General features: G+C 37.8%; 1 protein-coding gene across 12 annotated transcripts in view; it reads left to right on the top strand.

Annotated features, from left to right (window-relative positions):
- The window catches only part of sox5 (SRY-box transcription factor 5), a 251,157-nt gene that overhangs the window by 113,166 nt on the left and 113,647 nt on the right, over window positions 1-24,344 (top strand). For all 12 annotated transcript variants that reach the window (XM_048154934.1, XM_048154936.1, XM_048154941.1 and 9 more), the window contains one exon: window positions 10,012-10,071. The gene's annotated coding sequence lies outside the window, so the exon portion shown is untranslated. The remainder of the gene's footprint in view (window positions 1-10,011; window positions 10,072-24,344) is intronic.

Below are 24,344 nucleotides of genomic sequence, written 5' to 3'. Positions count from 1 at the left end.
TCGGCTACATCTCGGTTCACTGACACAGCTTATCTCAGTGTCATTATTGTGTTCTTTGTAAAGAGTGGACAAAAGCAGGGTGTTATTCTCCTCATTACTAACACATGAACTCACTGTGCTTCTGATCTGAGGCCACTAAACACAGCATAAACATTTCAGCTTTTAGAACTCAGCATGAAGCAATGACTTGAAAATGAATTACAGTGAATCTTGAAATTAACTAAGGGCCTGTGCACACCAAGGACAATAACTGTAAACAACTACAATGATAAATATTAGCATCCACACCAATGGACGATTATGTTGTGTTTATTATAAGGCGATGCTGCAGTTCTGTCAACTGACACTTTAAATGCTCAAGCTTTTTAAAGTCTGTGGATTCTGGGGATTTTTTTCATGGTTTTTTTTTTTTTTTTTTTTTTTTTTTTCATTTTATCAAATGGAAGAAAAAAAATCTGAATAGGGCTGGGTATTGACACAAATTTCACAATTCATGAATCGATTTCAATTCACAAGCTTTCGATTGTGATTCAATTCGATTTGATATTGATTAATGTGGATATAGGCCTATATCTGGTACAGTACATGGTCAGTTTTCTCAAGAAAAAAAATCTCTCTCTCAACGAATGCTATAAACTATACAGGGAGTCAGTTGTTACTACATTACACTTATACAGTAACACTTGAGTTCTCACTATTAAATGTAGTTGCTTATTAGCATGCATATTACTTGGATAATGGCGGTTTATTAGTACTTATAATGCACATACTAATCCCTTATTCTGCATGACCATACCTCTAGTATAAAGACCCTACTGTATGTCCGGTTTAACGTATCCGCTCTGTGGCGGCTGAGAAAGCATGCAGCAAAATGGGTTGATAGCGCAATAGGCGGCTCAGTGTGCAAATTCAATTGTTTATAAAAAAAAAAAGATTGGTAAAGGCCCAAAATTTGGATTTTGTTAGAGCTTGTCTAGTACTTATTTGTTTGTTGCTTATTGACAAATGAGCCTCCCCTTTATATAACTTGACGCTCCCTTGGTGTTGTCAAAAGTACCGACTTCGGTACCAAGTCGGTACAGAAATTTTATAAATGTGACTATACCAGCATTTCCCCATAGCATTCTGAGCACTAATGCTGGTACTTAATGCTGGTATCGTCACATTTTTTAAAATTTTAGTACCAACTTGGTACCAAAGTCTGTATTTTTGACAACACTACGCTCCCTAAAGTCCTCTATGGCTCTGTTCGCAATAAGCACTGTTAGAATTGAATGAAGAAATTTAAGCATTTCTCCACCACCTGTAAGGGTGCATTAAATCTGACAAATTAAAGTGGACATAAGGTCGTGAAATAAAACATACTGCTCCAACGAAAGCCAAATTTTGAGCTTGGCAAATAGGACAATGCATACAGTCGTATATTGCACCATCAGCCCATTACACAATGCGGTTTCTCAGCTGCCACAGAGGATGTGTTAAATTGGATATAAGGCATTGATATTAGAGGTACTGCCCTAATGAAAGTCAAATCTCTCTATTAATTCATGCGCATACATGCTCTCATTTATGTCATACTAAGATGACAGTGACCACCAAAAAAATTGCTTAAAGTATACGTAAACCAGAAATTGTAACATGCGAGCATGCAGAAAATTCCAGTGCGCACGTGAAGTTTCTTGTGTGCACACGGAAGTATGAGTGCATTTTTATTTTTGCAAAGGTCCTTTTAGGGGCTCTGTAAAAGAGATATTTTGACAAATTTTAAGACTATTTTGAGAAATAAAATCTTGATAAATTGTTTTTGTCCATACAATAGAAGTCATCAAAACTGTTTTTGTTGTGATAAGACAAAAGCTTCAAACAGAAGATGGCTTGCTCCAGTGTTAGGTCATCTTTACCCATTTCAGCATTTTTTTTTTTTTTTTGTAAAACCGTTGGCATGTTTGATTTTATTGTCTGGGTACATTTTCACTCCCATTCTGAGAAAATGACTTTCAAAGGGAAAATATTTATTCATAGGCACCGCACAAAACCGCACTGATGGACAAACAGCATTGCTTGAACCCCGCAGGGTAGATTGGCTGTATAACATTTATTCAGATAGACCTCTTTGTACAGGAATGAGAGGAGATGAGGCTCATTTTACAGAAAGTCCGTCCAGGAAAACGTAGCGAATGTCGTTTATCTCCTGGGCAGCGCTGACTTCTGAATGCAGGTGCGACCCTGACCTTACACATACAGAGTGTGTTCGTGCCTCTTTCCAGAGCGTCCGGGACAGAAGGATGAGCCCGAAAAATCACTCAAAGTCACAAAACACGATCAATTATTAAAAAATGATAGCATCTCAGTAAAAGCACATCTGTGTAGAGGGCAGGAGTAACATGCAAACGGTAGCCATTAGCACTTGGTGATGTGTGGGTGTGAGTGTTTGTAACCGTGTGCACTGCGTATGAACCCAGTAGCCTGTGCGGCTAATGAGCTGGCCCGTACGTAATGTGATTAAAACAGTGAGATTTGGTGTCATTCTGCTGGTGTGTTCAGGCGTGCTGAGATGAGCTTTATTAATTTAATAAAGCAAGATCATTGGTTGGCTGGACGTGCTTTTTGACACCCCCTTCTCCCCACCTCACAGCTGTTCTGCTGCCCCCATTACAGCTCTCCCCCTCTGTCCTGACTAACACCGCCCTATTCAACCTGAACCCTTGCCGACATGTTCTCACACTCACCTGCTGCCAGTCAACACAAACTCCTGTGAGTTCATTCTCTGTTTCTCTCGGTTCCTTTATTTCTTCCCTGTGCATTACCATAGTGCTATGACTTTTTGAGTGTAACTTTTCCTGCTCAATCTGACTTATTGAAATGAGTTTCGTGTCTTCTATGTAGACAACATTCATACATTCATCATTCATAATGTGTAGATTCCTTCTTCCTATAGATTTCAGCTGTGGCAGGTAAGACAGCCACTCCCACTGGCCACTTTGGCGGGTTGAATTTAATTTCAGCTTACAGCCAAAAGATTATCGATAAAATAGATAAAAGATAAGAGTTATCGATTAACGTGCAGTTAATGAAGAAGGGATAGGAGGAATCTTGCTGAATGACACACAACAGAAGCGCTCTCTCGCATGCGCTGTCTCCCTCTTTGTCGCGCACGCGATCAGTTCTCCTTGCGCCTGAATAGTCAAATACACACAGACACAGATGTCAAAATGCCCATCGTGTGGAGTATCTCGCATAAATACAGTCGGTTATGGCTTAAGTGGACGTAAACAGGTTTGTTTTTGTAATTTGCTTCTTTGTTCTTTTATATAGCCTAACAAAAATAACTTATAAAATTTCTCATATTAGCCTATGCTCATATTGCCCACCCCTTGCCCACCTGTATATACCAGCTGATATACAATATAGTCTTGATTTGGGTGGTCAGTCTGCATTTAAAAGTTTGAAAGGGTTTTAAATCTTCTAAATCAAGTAAAATTACTCAAAATCAAATAATATCTAATAATTTAAGAATGCCAAAGTCAACTTTAATCATATAAAATGTCATTTCCCAACAGCAAAATTGTGACCAGTGAAAATTCTGAGTGGCTAGTAACATTGGAAAACCACTAGCCACAGTGGCTGATGAGCAAAAAAGTTAATGTCAAGCCCTGTATATATATATATATATATATATATATATATATATATATATATATATATATATATATATATATATATATATAGATCATTTCATCATCAGATCATAAGATCATTTAAAGTCATTATTGTGTTAAATGAGAAAATATATATTACAAAAAGTAGCTTTAGAAATATATGTATTACATTAAAAATTATATATATTACCTGATGTGCTGATTAATCTAATTACCTGCAAATTAATTGCACATCAAATTTGACTGAGAAATTACCCCTAAAAGATCATTTAAAGTCATTATTGTGTTAAAAGAGGAAATAGACATTACAAAAAGTAGCTTTAGAAATATTTTATTTGATTCATAGATAGAATTTATTACACACAAACTTTTAGGCTACAACAGCCATTATATATGTATTATATATATTTTAATCTGTTAACAGCCCTAACGTTTAAATTGGAATTTCTTTTATTCTTTAATTTCTTCTTTTTTGTTTTATAGTTTCAAAAAGCAAAATCTTCCCTTTGGACCGCAATACATCTCTTCCACTGTCCATCACAGTCCATAAATGAACTTTGAGAATCTGTATTATGTGTGTTTGTCAGTCAGTCAGTAAGCATGTGATTCATTTGTGTCAGGGAATGCATGCCCAGTCATATGTCCAGCTGCATGATTCCTGTGTGTATATGTGTGTGTATGTGTTTGTTTGTTTGTGTACTCTAGTGTCTTCGAGTCTATCTTCCTCTCTGTACAGTTCTGTGTTCTCTAATTTTGTGCGCCAGATGACTTTTATTAGTTTTGTGTGACAAAGTCTTCAGAGAGAACGCAGATGGCTGAAATTAGCTGTACAAAAAGCCATTAGAGTAAGTAACAGATGTAAATAGGTTAATCTCTTTGTGTTGCTCACTCCAGAGTCTAACCTCACAGTCACACTGAGTCAGAAGAGAGATCTCTCATTTTCCTCCTCCATGTCTCTTTGATTCCCTCCCCGTTCATTTCCTGCATGTGACCAGCATAGCAGGAAACAACTTAATTGTATGAAAACACTGATCTTGTGTATACTAGTTTCATGCAGATTAACGTTTTTTTCATCATGCAGAGTTTCAAAAATTGCCTGCAATAATACTGAACTAACGTTCTGCTTTATTATTGGGCATGAGATAAAACATGACAAAGAAAAAAGAATCGGTTTATTATAGTTTTATAAGTGTGCGACAGGATAGTGTAGTGCAGTGGTTCTAAACCAGGGGGCCTCAGCAAACTTTCAAGGGGGCCTCAAGATGACTTATTAATTATTTAGGCAAAACAAGAATTATCATGAGTTAAAACAATTAAAAATAAAGATATTTCTAATTTTAGTTCACCCATTCAAAAACTGTTTTCAAAGAACATGGTTTACTAAAGTCTTTGACTTGGATATACTGTAAAGTGTGAAAAAAGTGTGACTTTCTAGACCAGGAAAAATCATGTAAATTAACAAAATCATAAAAATCCATGGGCTTTTCGTTAGGATTAGGATAAAAAATCCTAATCCTTATAAACTGGAAAAGGCATAAATAGGGCTGTAATTATTTTGAAGTCAAACTTTTTGAAGACAGTGAAGTCAAAGAGTTTGAGAACTGGTCTAGTAGTCCAGTTTTAGTTTAACCTGAAAAGGGGCCTTTTGAGAAACCTGATAAATTTTCAAAATGGAATACCATCTTAATTTTATGGGCAATAAATGTAATTTGTGATCAGATTTTCAAACCGTCTAATAACACTCTGAGGTCTGAGCGTTTTTTTCCACCGCGTTTTTTTTCTTACCAGTGTGAAAGAGACTCAAAATACTCCGTTAATGTTGCACATACAATTAAGAGTTATACACCATTTTAATCTGTGGAATATCTTCTTTTATTTGTGTACACTCAGAGTAAAAACAAAATGTTGTGCTTTTTGTAAAATAAAGAACTAACATGATGCATGATCTCTCGTCTCCCTCTGAACGAAGTCCAATCTGATAGTTCTCAGAAAATGAACTGTAACTTAGTGAATACTAATCACAAAAAAATTAGACTTATGTCTAAAAAAACGTTGAAATGTCATGTTTTAAATCGTGTAAGTCAAATCGAAAACAAACATTCTTTGTTTATGTAATCTGTATGAAAAGAGAGCCATGTCAGAAATCCGTGATTCAGCTCATTATCCGCTAATGCGGCCACGCCCACGGAGGGAGCGCTATTCAGACGCAAATTCTGAGTCAATACATGCATTCATCGTCTCAATCGTGTATTTATTGTCTTGAAAAGTGTTTTGAATAGCCATAGTTAGCGATCTCTGTCCTCTGTTAGTTCGGTTAGTTCCTGGATTGCCTATTCTTCTTTAGTGCTCAGGCATTTGTGGACTAAAGGTGCACAGAGCGCCCTCCGGCTGCAAGTATGAATTGACAGTATCCAGCACTCATAGTAATGACAATAAATCCTGAATAAATATTACTCCTCTGTATAGAAAATTGACAAACATATGAGAATCCATCAATATTTCTCCAAATGTGCATGCTTTTAAGCTAAAAGCCTATATGAAATGCCATAGAGGTAACATAATTGTTCAGACACTTTGCATCACAGAAATACATTATATTTTAAAGTATATAATAGAATACCATTATTTTATATTGTAATAATATTTCACAGTATTGCTGTTTTTTCTGTATGTTTGATTTACAACATGATGAGATTTGAATCATGATCACAGAGGGTTTTTTCACAGCCTACCTGACTGAAAGGCCTCATTAATATGCAAGTCATTTCAGGTCATTATTATGTGATTCTTTTGTCTTCTCAGGTGAGAATCACCCATTATACATGAGGATTCACGCCTCCATACTGTGTTTCTTGACCAAAGATGTTTTAGAAAATTTAAATCTCTCTATTGTTTTATATGAACAAGCAGGCAGCATCATTTTTACCTCATTTTGAAGCAAAAACTCTAGTCTACAACCTCAAATACCCAGAAGTCTTGTTAACAAAGATTTAATATATATTTTTTGGCTTTATTTCAGTGACTTAAGTTTTTTGTTTTTTCAATAACCACGCATAAACGTTATTCCTTCAAAAACACAAACATGTACATACATGTTCCTCACATATTATTGTAGCCTAGTTTGTGCTGAATACAGTGTAATGACACTTTTTCCATTAATATGTTTATGAACAACTGAAAAAAAGCACAAATGTCAGGGCATGTCAAAACTTCTCCAGGGTCCTAAAAATCCTCAGACCCCTGAGGGTTAACAACCACATTACAGCAACCTTTCTCCTCCAGCGATAAAATAGCTGCTAGTGTGAACCAGGAAAACCCCTTATTTTGTCCAAAAAACGGTCCTTCAAATAATTCGCATCTTTAATGGATGTCTTTGTCCAAATAGCAAAACTGTTTAGTGCTGCTTAATACAACCTTCTCCTGTCATGTTTCCTGATCTCTTTATCTGCGTGGAAGAGCCATCATGTTCCGTTTCACACATCCATTCTGGACCTTATGTAAGAGACGTATGATCTTCAACTCAATTCCTTCATCTTTCCATCCTTACATTACAACAAATAAACAGGCCACAGGCCCACTTTGCTTTTCAGCCTGACATAGTCCCCATTTTCTATGACTGCATTATATAAGCGTTCTGTCACACAGGCCAGAGAACAAAGGACCTGACTTATCTCTCCTCAGAGGGGAATTCCACCCCAACAACAATGAGATCTTATTCTTCTTCTGTCTCTAATGGAGTCCATCAATACGCATGGCTTCTGAGCTACTTGACCAGGTTTCCATACAGACGCTAAGCTAATTTTGCTAATAATTTGTACTGGATGTACTGGAGTAATCTGCATTTTGTATTGTATCATACCTAAATCGTCATACGTGAAATTCGGGATGTAAATTTATTGATAATAAAGCTCAGCAGTTAACACGCGTGCTACGAACATGTAACAGTAGCAGTGACAGGAAAAGATTCTTTCTGGAAATGTTGGTGCACATGTGCACAAGGCAGCTTCTTTTGAAAACCTAACCTTAAATTCATTTTTACTGCTGTTTATGTATTTTTTTCCCAAATTCAGAGAAGCATTTCAATAATGAAGTTACTGTATGCTAACTTAAAAAGCAAAGCTATTAGCATCTTCCAGATACTCCTATAAAAGTCATATAGAACTAAAAGAAAACGTGAGTTCAGCTAATGTCTACTGAATATCTTGTACTGTTGATGCTTGACCCTTTATATCATGTATGCACTTAAAAAAATACACAAAAAGTATTTTTTTGGACATGTACCATGGTTGTACCATGGCAGTACCATGAAAATACCATGTCACTTGAATTTCATACACTGTCAGATACCTTACTTTTGTACCTGTACCTTATTATTTCATCCTTATGATACAGATTAGATTCTCTAATTATTGTTTTAACAATATTTCTTCTTAAAATGTTCAGATCAGCCACACAGATCCATTTTTTTATTGTTGCTGTTATGATCTCCCATTTCAATCCTAGTACATATCGTCTGTATTTTGAGGTGCCATAATGAGAGACGTTACTACTATTTTGTGAGTAAGAAGATAATGTGGGAAAAACAAGTCTCCTAGAGACAGAGTAGTTTGTGTAAGGAAGGTTTGCATTGCTTTGCCATGTATTGTTGTGGAGGTGTTAGCCGCCAGCTCTCACGCCCCACGTCTGAATAGACCAAGACAGAGGAGTTAAAGAGTGCATTCAGCCCAGGAACTCATTTTGTCCTTTCAGGGGCCACTCTCAGATTAACAGTACAGGCTTCCATCATGAGATGAGGCCGAGAGAAAAGCCACATCACTGAAGACTAGCACACAAAAGGGGATTTCAATCAGCGTGGCACTCAGGCTGGCTTTATGGGCTGACAGGAGTAAATAAGACCGCGTTTTAAGCAGGGGCCCTGCACTGACACTCACACTCACACATTTGTAGGATATAGATACACACATACACACACACACACACAGATAAACAAACATGCACACACTCCTACCTGTAGGCTCCAAGCACAGCCATTATAAACACATACAGAAATTTTTGTCTAAGCACCCACGTATGTATAGTACCAGCCAAAAGTTTGGACACATTTCTCTGAATTTGTTTCTTATGAACTTAAAAATCTTCTTTGATGATAATGCTTATAACATAGCATGTAATTAGTCATATTATACATGTACACAAATACAAATTATATAACATAATTAATATAGTAATTATAAATGTTCATGAATATGTAAATTGTTATATTTAGAATTCATGAATTTGATTATGATCTTAACCTTAATAATGCTTATATTGTATTGTCACGCCCATCATACAGACACACCCACACATACAGTCACAGTGTTGAGAATTATCTCGAATCCCACTGTCTATTGTTCTATTGTGGGCCCGACTTCATCCAAATGTGTTGTACAGACATCTCCGCAATCCTCTGAGTGTAAACCCTCCCCCCTCGGGTATAGCACCAGGGTGGTCCGACGCATCTAAGCGATCGGAGAACCACTGGCCCCAATTCGCAAGAATTTTGGTTACGTGACCGACCTAAAAGAGTTCCATGTATGTCCATCTGAGCTTTAGCCTTTCAAACATGTTCCGTTTCCCCCTCATGGAGGACTTCTCACTGCACGCTAAACTTGGATGATGACATCCAAGTTTTCTCTGCGGATTATACACAGGAGCGTGCAAGATTAGAAACTTACAATAAGGCTCAGCTCATGTAATGAAATATCCCAATGTTCTCTTAGACTATACAACCATGTCTCTCCAGCACGTCCCTGCAATGTTCCAGCGAAGACATATACAACCGTGTCTCCTAAATCTCATCTGGTTTGATCTGTTAGCAAGGGGACAGTGGTCTAAATCTCCCAAAACTACTCACAAATGACATGGTTTACCAATTCAGTTCTAAGAAGGATGATATAAGACTTAGCGTTGGGTTTGTTGAGGAGAATCAGAGCTTGCCAAGAGTTCTGATAAAGCTGAGAGAATCCTCTCTATTCTGCATGCTTACACTCATAAACTCTAGACGTGACATTTTAAGTACTGTACAATTTACAAATGCAATGATAAGTTCTGTGAAGTGGATTAAGAGTGTTTCAAGTTGTTTATGGACAGGAACGTCTACACAATGTCCATCTTGAAGTCCAGAAGTTCTCCCGTTGGGGGAGAACTTAAACAAAGCAAAATTATAGTTTCAAGGCAACACTCAGCTTGGCAGAACAAAGTTTAATACTTTTGTTCCACCGTCAAACAACCTCTTCAAGCAGTGAAATGCTTCAGTGTTGAGATGGCTGGAGAGCCTCTAACTTGTTCTTTTTGTGTTTGTTTTGTTCAGGTAGAAGCAGACACAAGGACAAAACCTTTTCACCACAAGAAGCCTCAACACAACTGACTGGTATGTAATATGTGCATCTGCAAAAGGCTGTTATAAACTTTCCCAAAGCTTTCATTTTTCAGTCATTACAGTTACAGACATTATATATCCTCAGAGCTGTTATTCTTTAACAACCAAAGCAAAGCAGTAATGTCTGGTGTCGTCTTGTGATTTTCTGCTGATGTGAGGGTGTACAGTGTTCTAAATGTATTTGGACACATACTGTAGTAAATGGCCATAACGACCATTATTAAGGATAGTTGTCAAATAATGTAGGTTTTACCACTAGCTATGTTTCCATCACCCTGATTTTATGCGCATTTTGAAGTATCGCATCAGAAATGAGTGATGGAAATGCCATATTTTGAGAGAAAAAAAATCCCTTAATTTGCAAAAAAAATTTTACACTCACTTGAGGTGGTTTTTGACTTGTGTGGAAAAAAATGTATTGTGAATAATGGGATATGGAAATGCATTTGTCGAATAAATTCTGATGCAGCAAACATTAAACCCACGTGACTAATCGGCTGGTTACTAGGTTACAAATACCATATGCGCCTTTTTATGTTTTTCCGGTGGGTGCCGACACTCCGTCATGTCTTTCTCTCTGTGCGATTGTGCTCCTTATGATTTCATTATACAAAAGTTATCGCGTCTCACAAAGAGAAAAACACAGACTGCAAATACATCGAGACAAACGTGGAATTTTCTCACTCAAATGACTGCCTGCTGCTGCTTCTGATTGCTCTTAGAGGGAAAAGCTGCCCATAACTGCTGGTCTAGGATCAGTTTTCTGTGATAATAGCATATTGGTTTGGCAAATGATCCAGTGTGTAAGGTTTCTATTTACATGTTGTGCAGCATTGAGCAATCACAAAAATATCTGTTGATTTCTTGAACTCAATGGCCAATCAGAGGTATTTAATTTAGCACTGAACAAAAACTCAGGTTGTTCTAAGTGGAGAGTTAATTTTGACATTATATAAATAAGAAATGTATTGTGCTGTCAGCTTTGTTTATTATAACAGAACTTTGTAAGATTGCGATGAACTAAGATGAGGGACAGATTTCTAATGATTATAAAGGGAGCGCTCTGCATGCTTTATATGCCAAATTACACATACAGTATTCTTGCTTTTTTCTTTTTTTTTTTTACATTTAAAATTAATGGAGAATATCTTGTGTTTTACCATGGGTGCTCGGCGGCGCCTATGACCAGTACCACCATCATCCGCTCAAACAACTTGATGAAAACGTACCTATATCACATTTTTTTCTTCTTCTTTCTTTTTTTTTTTCTTTGCGAACTTTGAAAAGATTCGCTCCACATTTGGAGCTACTGACTGATTCTTTAAAATGTTTTTACCCACCATGTAGACTCAGATCTTTGAGTATTGCACTATTAAAAAGAGCTAACCTAACCAAACACATTAACTAAATGTTCCCATATTCGTTGCCCCGTGCCACTTGTGCATGGCAGGCAACACAATATAAATATAAATATATACAGTGTTGGGTAAGTTACTCAAAAAAAGTAATCCACTACAAATTACAAATTACTACATTAAAATTGTAATTTGATTACTGATTACTACATGTAAAAAAGTAATCAGATTACTAATTACTTTACATTCAAGTTACTTTGAAATCTACAAAAATACACCACAAACTGAAACTCATAGTTCTTTCTGTAATTTAATGAAAACAGCATCTTGACTTAAAAATATTCGTTAATCATCTAGCTTATTCATTCAAATGTAATCATAACAGTCGCCTGAGGGCGCTTAACGACCACATCATCTGTGAGCGTGAGATTCTTTATTAAAACTAATAAATATATGAAATATTGTACACTTGTTAATGTGTTTATTTTTGTTTGCAGTTTTTTTTTTAAATAGTATTTAATGATTATGAACACATATTAAGCATGACAAACCATACAATCGATGAAACTACAAAGCTGGCAGGTATGGAATGTATGATTACAAAATAAAGTCATTAAGATTGTTATTAATATTATTTTATGAAGTAACATGTAGGATAAAAGTAGTTTTATCACTTGTTGAGCTGTTTCTGTGACAGCTCCAGCTCTCCGACGCACAGTTATATGTCAGTGTGCGAATTCACTCACTTCATTTCGTTCATTCTTTGCAGATATAGTGCACTCAAATGACATACACTATATAGGGGTTAGTGAATCAGTGAACGAGTGAGCAGTTTCAGACAAAGCTTAAACATTCCTTGCTGTGTGTAGCATGTATGTGTGTGGTAGCTTAACTGTGTTCATGTTTGTATGTAACTGCATTAAAGACAGGAAAAAAATGCTGAAAACATTTATAATAACATTTGAAAACAGTATTGTTCAGAAGTTACCTTCCCTCCCGATCCTGAACAAAAATCCAATCTAGCTTGTTTAGGCGAGGTTGGACCGCGGGTATCCTCCTCCACGCGTTCTCCGGTGATTCATAATGAGGCATCCGCGCCAAACGTGATTTATTTTAGAAATGCACTTTACCCTTTTTTTTTTTTTTTTATTGTAACACAAGTAACGTAATTTTATCGACATCAGTAACTGTAATCAAATTACATAAATTTAAAATGTAATGCATTACATTACTGCGTTATCAGGAAAAGTAATTAGACTACAGTAACGAATATATATATATATATATATATATATATATATATATATATATATATATATATATATATATATATATATATATATAATATAATATAAAATCAAGGTAACCACAAAAATATTAATCAGAGAAATGTCAACCATAGCAACAGACTTTTCACAACTCTTACTGTTTATATATTTATTTATTTATTGCATTTTTAAAAGTTATATAAGTTATATAAGTTTTTATAACTATATATATATATATATATATATATATATATATATATATATATATATATACAAGTTTTTATTAAATATTTTCTTATGTGAAATGTGAAAACACAAAAATGGGAAAATGTTACATATGACTTCAAAATTCCTATTCAAGTAGCCATTTATACACTATTTGCTTTAAGGAAGCACAACATAAGAATCCGTATTTCTTGACTACACATTATAGAAGTAAGTGTGGCGTACATGTAGAAATGCTTTTATGGTGCCACTGTATAGTTTAGTAATGAACTCTGAAAGCTCTCATCATGTAGTAGACGTTGCCTCCTGGCTCTTTGGACAGCATATGTTCCTCAGCCCCAGCGTTCACACACTTACACACTTCAACTCACCTATGAGCGCCATCAGGGGGCTGTTTGTGTTTGTGTGTGTGCATGAATGGATGCTGGAGAAGGGGCTGTTTGTCTGTTCATCTGTGTTTGGGGCTGTTGGTTGGTGTATGTGTGCCATACATGTCTGTGTGTGTGGAACCGTATCACAGACGGGCTCGAGTGTGTCAGAGAAGGCCGCTGTCTCGCAGCTTGTAGTCATATTTCATGGAGCCTATGAGACTCAGTTGGCGGTATGTGTGAGTACGGTCTATTTCTGTCTTTCTGACTGTGGCACTGCCCACTGTGTGCGAGTCTGCGTATGACTTCCTACTGTCTATGCGGCATGCCAGTGGGAGACCGCCATCCTGTGCCCCCTCGCAGCGAGATCCACCATTCCTATGCCTTCATCTCCAACCAACCATCCTCTCCCTCTTCCTGCGTGTCTCTTTTACTGTCTCCACCTCCTCCCTGTCTCTTTATTTTTCTCTGTGGGCATCCCTGTAAAGTACATGAAGTTTTGGCAGGCAACAAACATGTTTATTAGTGTTAGATTTCTCTTTTATCCGCACTATAAATAATTGTCTGATTGATGTTGCGTTTCATTTGTAGATGCATGATATAGACGATGACATGATGCGCTCTGATCCAGAAATCATGGCTCTGTCCCCAGTCCCTAATGAAACTGGAGCCTCTACCCACTAACAAAACATTGTTCATTGACGACTGCAAACTTTTATCAAGCTGCTTGACTTTTGTTTTCTGGCATAGACAGAATACCTGCCAAAATTATTCTAATTATGCTCATTTTAAATGACATATAAGTCCAGACGGTGCGTTTTTTTGTTTGTTTTTTTCTTCCCTGGGGTAATTTTGGGAAGTCTGTTGAATGGATTTAAACTAAGTAAAACTCTTTTAGCTACACTATAGCTGTTAGCTAAAAGCATAAACAAATGTGCCTAAAATATTCAACAATGTGAAACAGATGGCAGATTTTTTGAGCATTTTGAACATGGCAATCAACATGTTCCAATTTTATTGAAATCTGTAGATCTTCAATGTCATATCATGCCTCTACCTCACCCTAGTTAGTCTATTTTTTAGTGTTGTGAGCTGGATTGTGAGCTGGATTCAAACTTGCAAGAAAGGCGGGATTACATGATACGCAAGTTATTATTATTCAATAATTTATTGAATCTGTCAGAGCGGTTACTCAGTCAACATGTGATTAATTTTTATATATTTTTTATTTAAATATTTAAGAGATCCAGATAGCGGTCAGGCAGTTGTCTGTTTCTCTCTCTCTCCTCCCAGTTTTCACACCTCTCTTTCCTCCTGAGGCCTGCAGCAGCAGCAGCAGTGGCGGCGTCAGCACTCCTAATTGGCCGTGCGCTCGACGTCGCCTGTTGTGATCATATAAATTTATTGGTGCTTAGAAGGCACAAGCTATTAAAACATTACAATAGACATTAGCGCAGGCCCGAGCAGCCTGCTTGGCCTAACGAACATATGCTTCCCTACCAATGCCTAAACTCTTATTTATGGATTTAATTTAATGTGCGGGAAGAATTCTAAATTAAATTTGGTGTGTGCCTCTGGAGAGTGTCGGTGTATAATAACATGGTAATTTTTACACATCTTTATGAGAAATGAGAAAATTAATTCTTTCTGACAAGCTGTAATTACTGGGCTTGGACCAGTCGCAGCTGAACAGTTTGAGCTCAGCTAGTCTGCCAATGAACTAAAGGAGAGGAGAACAGATAAGGAGGACACACACAATTATAGACGCACACCCACATGCACACACAGACACAAAGACACGCAATTACATACACCCACAAACACACACCCCCACACACACCTACAGACCAACATACACGCACGCTTAAAGCTAACACACAACTACACCCATCCGAACTAACAGACTCCTACACACCTAATTGCACACAAAAACATACAGTATAGAAGATGCCACAACTGCTTTGCTTCAGGATCCAGATTTTTCATTGGGCGTCAAGTGGAAACCCAACACTTTACAAAAACTGTAAACATGTTCTTAAAATCAAACAATGAAACCTTTTAATGTTCCAATTTTCTCTCTTCAGGAATGTCACACAACCTGTTTGTGTTGGAATCTTCTTAATTTGGCTAGTTTCTTGACAGTGGAATTTGTATAAAAATAGTGTGTCGTGTTTGATTGGACAACGCAGCCTTTGGTGCCAGCAACAAAAATGCATGGTAAATAGATTCTCCTCTATTTTATTGTATTAATTGTATTTAGCATAGTTTTTTTTTTATCCTATTATCTGTGAGCCTAACAGTCCTGTGGCTTATTTTTGCGTCACAACCCACCAATGGAGAACCACAGCAAAATAGGGATCCACAATCGATCAGCAAATATTTAATACATGCATGTATGTGGTTTATGTATACATGCATGTATGTGGTTGGTTGCAGCTGAACGGTTGGTTGGTTGGTTGGTTGGTTGGTTGGTTGGTTGGTTGGTTGGTTGGTTGGTTGGTTGGTTGGTTGGTTACAGCTGAACAGTCAATTGGTTGGTTGGTTGGTTGGTTACAGCTGAACAGTCAATTGGTTGGTTGGTTGGTTGGTTACAGCTGAACAGTCAATTGGTTGGTTTGTTGGTTACAGCTGATCAGTCAATTGGTTGGTTGGTTGGTTGGTTGGTTGGTTGGTTACAGCTGAACAGTCAATTGGTTGGTTGGTTGCAGCTGAACGATCGGTTGGTTGGTTGGTTGGTTGGTTGGTTGGTTGGTTGGTAAAGGTCAATATTTGATATATGTATGTATGTATGTATATATGTATGTGGTTGGTTGGTTGGTAGTGGTCAATATTGGATATTTAATTGTGCTTGCTCATTTTTGGCTATTTTTAAATTTACATGACCTTTGCTGTCATTTAATTCTCACTTAACACTGTTAAATATAAACTTCAAAATGTATCTTCAAAATCAGCATGTTTTTTTTTTATTTACTGAACATTTTAATGATGCCTTAATTCACTTGTAGCATTTAAAATGATCAGTTATTGGCCATAACATGAAAATAATTATCACCTTATCGTAAGAATTTTAATATTGGTGCATCCCTACTGTAAACATTTGCCTGGTTTGAATATTTTATTGTCTCTTTAGCACTCTTGCAACACTTCTAAAGGTAAGATAGCCACAGGTTCAGTCTAATTGGTTCCCTTCAGAGAAGTACGTGATTGGTGGAAGGCGAAAAGGACATTTCGGACGCAGTTATGGGTGAGGTCTCAGCCGGTAGGGGGTTCTGTTGCCCTGTCTGATGTCATCAACATGAATCGCTAGCAGGTCTGCCCCATTCAAGGTCATCTGCCATTTAGTATTCACAGCAAAGCTTGACCACACCACTAGGTCTCATAGCTAAATAATGATCACACATACTTTACCCTATTGCATTTTGAAAATAGAGAGAGGCTGTTTTTGTTGTTTCAGTATGACATGATGGGTCACTTTAGTTTCAGCACTGTAGATGTGTGGCATGGATAGGTGTATGCGAGTGGCACATGCTGACTGTGCATCCAGGGGCCATTTCAGTTTATTTATTCATTCTGTTCCATTTTGTCATGCACTGTTAAATGTTTAATCCTCTCATCCCTGCAGTTGGGGACCGTCAGGGGAATGCCGCCCTAGTGGTCACTGCAGTGAATAATACATAATGGTGTGTGTGTGTGTTTGTAGTGATGAAATGCAGGTGTCAGTTCATAAGATGTCTGTTTTGACAACAGTGTCTCTCTCTCAATCTCTCTCTCTCTCTCTGTCTCTGTCACACACACACACACTTTAAAATACTAGGTTGGAGTCTGTTAACTCTTCTGAAGGGTGGCCTGTCAGAGTGTGTTAGCTGATGGCTCCATTGTCTTTCACTCTCCGTGACTTCACTCACTCTAAGATAACAAGTTGAGCTCTCATAAGCACTCAGAGCTGCTCTGACTGCCCTCTGTCTGTAGATGGAGAGGATAAAACATTTATTTACCTGGAGTACGGAGTTGGGGAACATACCACCACTATGTTTTTGATTGACATTGAGAATGCTGTCATGTTGATCAGACAACAATGTAGAGCATCCATTTGTGTTACAGACATGAATGACACCTCAAATAGTGCAGCTTTTTGAGGAAAGTTATGCATTACTTTTCTAATGTCACCACACACTACTAGACTGAAACTCAAAGTTTGTGTTTGTCATGTTGGTGCCCACTTTACACTAATCACAGACAAGCTGCATCAATTACAAGACCATCCTCCTCCCTTATTATAGAAACTACCCTAAAATTCCTTTTCACAAAAATAACATGGACTTGTTGTTTGTTTCATGGATGAGCATTTTGATGATTAATTTTGTACTTTGAAAAAGGCTGCTCATTTCTGCTGTCTCACTCTTCAGGATCATATGTAACATATAACTGATGACAGGTCAACAGATTTCATACAGGTTTTATGTTAGATTGTTAGATTAGATGTTAGATCGTTGGTTGACCAGTTTCAAATCAGATTTTATAGTGGAACTCAGTAAGATTTGCGAAGCTCCCCCTACAGGTTCCTTCAATGACATAAATACTCCAAGCGCAGCTCTGGACTACAACGACTACAACGCTCACCAACGCAGTAGTTTTGCAAATACAGTACAAGAAAGAGGTGGGTAATTTGCAGATACAGTACACTCGATGGAGGTGGGTAATTTTCGAAATTGTCTTATAAAGTCATAATATATACGTTGTTTTTGAATTACCGTAAAGCATTTTATCACTCTCGCGTGAACGTGAACATGAGGCGAGATTGTTTCGGGTCGGTGCAGCTCAACTTGCAAGTGCTGTTTTTTAGTGTAGACGTGCCAGAGGGGGTTAGTGCATGCCTCAAACACACCACAAGTCAATTAACCATCGTAAGGACTTAGAAAACTATTTATGAAGGTAAAAAAAGTTACTTAGTTCTGCTTTAAAGGGGACATATTATGCCCCTTTTATACTAGATCTCAGGTGTCCCCTGTGAAGTTACAGCTCAAATTACCCCCATAGATCATTTATTAATACCATACTGTAAATACCCCTTTTTGGTATATTTAAATGCAAATGAGCTGCTGCTCCCCACCCCCCTTTCCAGAAGAGGGCAGAGCCGTTACAGCTTGTGCCACAGAATCACTGATAACAACAAACAAAACATCTGTTTTTTGATTATAATCTCTATCGCGGTTATGCTCATGTGACATTACAGCTCTTTTTGGAATCATGAATGTTTGCTATTTGCATGAGTTTTAAAACCATATCAGTATAAACCAATGATATTTTTTTATAGCACACACATATAGTACATAGTACACGCACAGAAAGCCGGCTGTCACACAGTGTTCTCTTTCGCGTCTTATAGTGCTTAAACTGTCAAATACAGACAAAGTTCACATGAACACAGTCTGTTATGTCTGTGAACGCAAACAGCTGGTAAAGAAATCGCATGTGTATATTAAAGGTGCCCTAGATTCAAAAATTGAATTTACCTTGGCATAGTTGAATAACAAGAGTTCAGTACATGGAAAAGACATACAGTGAGTCTCAAACCCCATTGTTTCCTCTTTCTTATATAAATCTCTTTTGTTTAAACGACCTCCGAAGAACAGGGGAATCTCAACATAACACCGACTGTTACGTAACAGTCGGGGTGTACGCCCCAATATTTGCATAATGCCAGCCCATGTTCCCAACATTATGAAAGGGATTACACAAGGGCAGCCAGTTAACGTCTGGAGCTGCACACAGCCGAATCATCAGACTAGGTAAGCAAGAAGAACAGTGAAAAATGGCAGATGGAGCAATAATAACTGACATGATTCATGATAACATGATATTTTTACTGATATTTGTAAATTGTCTTTCTAAATGTTTCATTAGCATGTTGCTAATGTACTCTTAAATGTGGTTAAAGTTACCATCGTTTCTTACTGTATTCACGGAGACAAGAGCCGTCGCTATTTTCATTTTTTAAACACTTGCAGTCTGTATAATGCATAAACACAACTTCATTCTTTATAAATCTCTCCAACAGTGTAGCATTAGCCGTTAGCCACAGAGGACAGCCTCAAATTCACTCAGAATAAAACTTTAACATCCAAATAAATACTTTACTCACATAATTCGAAGCATGCATACAGCATGCATGATGAACATCTTGTAAAGATCCATTTGAGGGTTATATTAGCTGTGTGAACTTTGTAAATGTGCTGTAATATAGTCGACAGCTCGTGTGGCAGGGAGCACGCGATTTAAGGGGGTGGCGCCGAGTGTAAATCAGTGCATTGTTAATGATGCCCCAAAATAGGCAGTTAAAAAAATTAATTTAAAAAAATCTATGGGGTATTTTGACCTGAAACTTCACAGACACATTCAGGAGACACCTTAGACTTGTATTACATCTTGTGAAAAAGCATTCTTGGGCACCTTTAAATGTGTATTAAAGCAGCGGCAGTCTAATATATAGTACCTGCTGTAAATGTGAATCAAACAACAGAAAATAACTCATTGCTCTTGACTGAATAACTTTAGTAGCTTTAATAAGAATTTTAATTTTAATGCTGCATCATACATTGACATCATAGAGAATTATTTCCTGCAACAGTTTTGGAAGTGTCTTTTCTGTCCAATCACTACAGTGCCCCTGTGTACAAAGAACTTGACTGGCCTCCTCAAAGCCTAGACCTGACACAATACTACCAGACACAATTTCACAATTGCTGGTTTATTTCACTGACGCCCTCTTGTTTCCAAGAATCTGAGCATGCACACAAAACTACTAATCAAACCACTCCCTTTATGCAAATCAGCCCCTTGTTAACCCCAATCAGAGAGGTCGCTGGATGCTGCTTTCAACATCCCTCAATGCAGCATCTCCGCCACTGCTGTAGCCTCATGGGTAATTACAAAGCTACCCGGCTAGTCTCTGACAGCGTTGTGCCTCTGTGCTCATGACCCCGGCATGACCTCTGAGAGTGTAGGTAATCACCTGTGTGTCCTGAGCTTGGATCTCTATTAGCGCAAAAGCACAGTTCAGCTCCACAGAGGAGGACGAACACACCCCACATTCATCTCCTCACAGTGGGGTCAGCTCACCTATGAGAGGGAGACTTGCCTGCCTGGTTAGCACATGGCCCAATGGATTGTAGGATTGCATTTCAGCTTGATGTGGCATGAGAGGTGCTGTCATGCTGACTATGAGGTCTTTGAATATTTTTTGTTTGTTTGTTTGGTTTTTTTTTGTAAGGAGAAGGATAGGACAGTTTTGTGGCTTTTTGTCCATTTGTGGTAGCTTTGAGGTCATCTATGCTAGTGTACTCTTAATAGTTGACAAAATGAAGTTTTAGCAGGTATATATATAAACACATTTAAAGAGTTCAGATGCCAGAGCCGCTAAACACCACCTCTGTCAAAAATTAGATTTCGCTTCAAATCCACTAAATCCCAACGTCAGCCCATTCAGAAATACCTGTTCGTTGGCAGAAACCACAAAATGTCACTTCCCTTTGTCAGCAAAAGCTTCTAAGTCCACAGAAGAACCAATCAGAAGATGCAAATCAAATCATTTGATTTCAAAATGAATGACGGTGTGCGTATGAACCGGCTTTAAATTGCCGAGCTGCAATCATGTTTTGTCCATTGTTTCAGTGGCAATGACAGGATTTCGCAAGTAGCAAAAACACAACAATGCTCCTTTTGCTGCTGTAAAACTGACAGAAAATTGAGGTTTTTGCATAAAAAAACACACATGGACAGTCAAATTTGTTAAATGCCAATGAATTGATTAAAGTGACATTTTTGAAAATAAGGCATTTCAATAACTGACTAATAACCTTTTCATTGCCATTAAAGTGAAATTACTGAACCTAAACATAGGAGCCAGGTTAAAAAAAAAAAAAAAAAGCTCATTTAAAAGAAAACATGTCTGACAGACTTAGAGGTTTTTGCATCTGAACTCTTCATCTACAAATCTCTTTCTCTTTGAGTACAATGGAGTAAAATATTAAAGATTATTTAACACATGTAGAATTTGTATGCTACTTTAATAATGATAATTATAATAATAATTGTTGTTGTTGTTGTAAAATTAGTAAAGCTGATATTTTATTTTACATTTTTCTGCATATTTTATATTTAAAAATAATATTAATATAATGTTTATGAAGGCAATTGGGTGTTTCTCAAAATTTTTTAGTATGAATTGCCAGCCACCTGCACTTCCTGTAAACCTCTCTCACATCATTATCTGTTTTTCATCTTTCTACACTAAATGCTTTTCTCTTCTCTTTGTTCTGGCCAAGAAAGCGAGTGATTGCTACTGTATGAATAGTGTGGGAAAATAGCCAACAAACGATCTTGCCTACCATTATAGACGTGATCTAATTAGAAGTATAATAAGATCACATGATGTGGCTGTCCAGATGTATACATTCATGCGAAGCTCAGACACTTTGACAAGGGACACGTCAGCTGTCCGCATTGGTATGCAGAAATGCTGTCCCAGCCCTAATGTATTCATGGACATAATCCCTCTATTGGTCCGACCGCATGCATATGCATGATTTGTTTGGACCTTGTGTCCAAGAGGTTAGCTAATATGCTTCAAATGAAGAGCAGCACTCCATCAGAGCAGATTAACATCAGGTGCAGAATAAAGTCATGTGGTTCCTCTGTGTGGGGCTAAACCAGGATAAGTTGAAGTTTGTGTTTGATATCTATCTTTAACTGAGCGTTTTAGTGCCTTTTCTGTAAGCAGGTGTCAAAAGAACTGTGGATTCTCTGCTGATTCAGAGCCTTCTCACCGGATTTCAATCCCAGAACTCTAGCCACCATGTCAGAAGAAGCGACACAAAGCCTATTGGTGGATGGAAGGTTCTGTTCAGGAGTTTTACTCCTATTGTTGCCATGTAAGATAGTCTTTACGGGGAGAAACACATTTGATAGAGTTGTGGGACGTCTGTGAATATAAGCTGAAGGACAACCATTGTCTCTGGGCGACCTCAATTTGGTACTGTATAGTTCTTTTTGCCACACTGTCTGCAGCCACAAAGCCACCATTCTCCTCTTCTTGCTCTCAAGAAAGAGGGATTAGTCAAATAACGCAACTGCGTGTCCAGATTTCTAACTATCAGACCACATTACAGTGCGAAGAATGAGTCCTGGCGAATGGGGCGGAAGATGTTTCGAAGAACTTCTCTTTTAAATTCCCTTTTCCACATCTTTGAGCCGGAATAAGTTGGGTCAGATGGATAGAGAATGATGGAAGCCCGTTAGGAATGTGGGATATTTTTGGGATGGGGGGGAGGGGAGTGGTCCAAATGCAGCTGCATTTCCTGTTTATTCTTGGACAAGTATGAAGCGCTCCATGGACAACAGGAGAAGCATTCTTCTCTTTCTTTCTTTCTTTCTCTCTCTCTGCCTCTACTTAGCCACTTCATCCTCCCATCTGGGCTCTAATACGCATCATTCCTCCATTTTTTTTGCCTTGCTTTTTCTCTCCTTCTTTCTAGGATCTGACTAAGGTCTTTGTATGTGACGGGCCAGTTTTCAGTGTAGATGCCCCTTTCATCACTAATTTTGTGGGTGCAACCCACCTCGGCTGACAAGAGGGGGCTGTCAAATCCCACCAAAGAAGTCTCATTTTCAGTCTGTCCATCCTTTGGATGTCTTAAAGTTTTGGTCCATTTGTAAACAATTTATTGGTGCATGTTTTTCCTTTTACACTTTATTTTGATGGTCCACTTTGGACATTCTACTAACTACAAGTAGCTTTGCAACTACATGTCAACTAACTCTCATTAGAGTAATAGAAGACTGTTAGGTTAGGGTTCGAGTTAGTAGAATAAGTTGACATATAGTTGAAAAGTTACTTATAGTCAGTAATATGTCTGTTGGGGGACCATCAAAATAAAGTGTTAGTAGATATTAAGCAGACAGTCTACTAATACTCTAATGAGGGTTAGTTGACATGTAGTTGCAAAGTTACTTATAGGCCCTGTTTGCTCCTCGTATTAATATGCGCTTTGGTCGATCGAATCACAAGTAGACGAGGGAGACACATACCCATTTACACCTTGTACCTTAAAGGTGCTCTAAGTGATGTCACGCGTTTTTAGGCCAAAACATTTTTTGTCACATACAGCAAACATCTCCTCACTGTCCGTTAGCTGCCTGTCCCCTGAACACACTGTAAAAAAACGCGGTCTCTGTAGTCGCCACAAGCTCCGAAAACGGCAATAAAAACAAACTGGTGCAGCCTGGACCACGAAACATAATAAACATGCTCCAGCCAATAACCGACAAGAATGCTTTTAAATGCGCGTTCATGACTGTTTCAGGAAGCACGGAGGGGAGGGGGAGGAGGAGGAGGAGGGAGGGTCTAGCTAGCCTCTGTTTTGTTTGACAACAGTTACTCCACCCAGGATCACTTAGAGCACCTTTAACCCATCTCTTTTCCACTTTCGACCACTTCTGTCCTGATTTCTTCGAGGGGAGAGTATAAGCTCACACAATTTACATATGAACACACACAGAGACAACGGAAAAACATACAGGCATGGTGAGAGAACATTGTGCATTGTGTAAATTTTTCATCTTCAAACCAAACTTTGGTCCTCAGCCGACGAAGTTTAAATCCCATCTGGCTAGCGCGCTTCCCATAATGTTTTCACATCAAGTCAGTTGACGGAGAGTAGACAGTCGACTGTTCGAACGCATTCAACCACATGAGCGTCTACACTATGAAAGCAATCCGGTAAAATGCTCAAAACTTTTTAGACCCCATTTACACATGTATTTAGCGTGGTTCAAAACACATCTTAATACTAGGTGCAAACAGGGCCATAGTTAGTAAAATATCCCAATATAAGAGGACCATAGAAATAAAGTGTTGCCGTTATTCCAAAGGAAAACAAACTTCGAAGTCTTCATAAACGTTCAAAATGTAATAACTTGTTTCACCTCTAAACGACCTTCCTTTTTTGGCTCACGTCACCAAGCCCTCGTAATTTCAACCCCTTCAACCA

The sequence above is a fragment of the Megalobrama amblycephala genome, linkage group LG14 (assembly GCF_018812025.1).
Source record: "Megalobrama amblycephala isolate DHTTF-2021 linkage group LG14, ASM1881202v1, whole genome shotgun sequence".
In the NCBI taxonomy this organism is placed as follows: Eukaryota; Metazoa; Chordata; class Actinopteri; order Cypriniformes; family Xenocyprididae; genus Megalobrama; species Megalobrama amblycephala.
The sequence above is the reverse complement of the archived record's forward strand: the minus strand, read 5'-3'. Positions and strand labels throughout refer to the sequence as shown.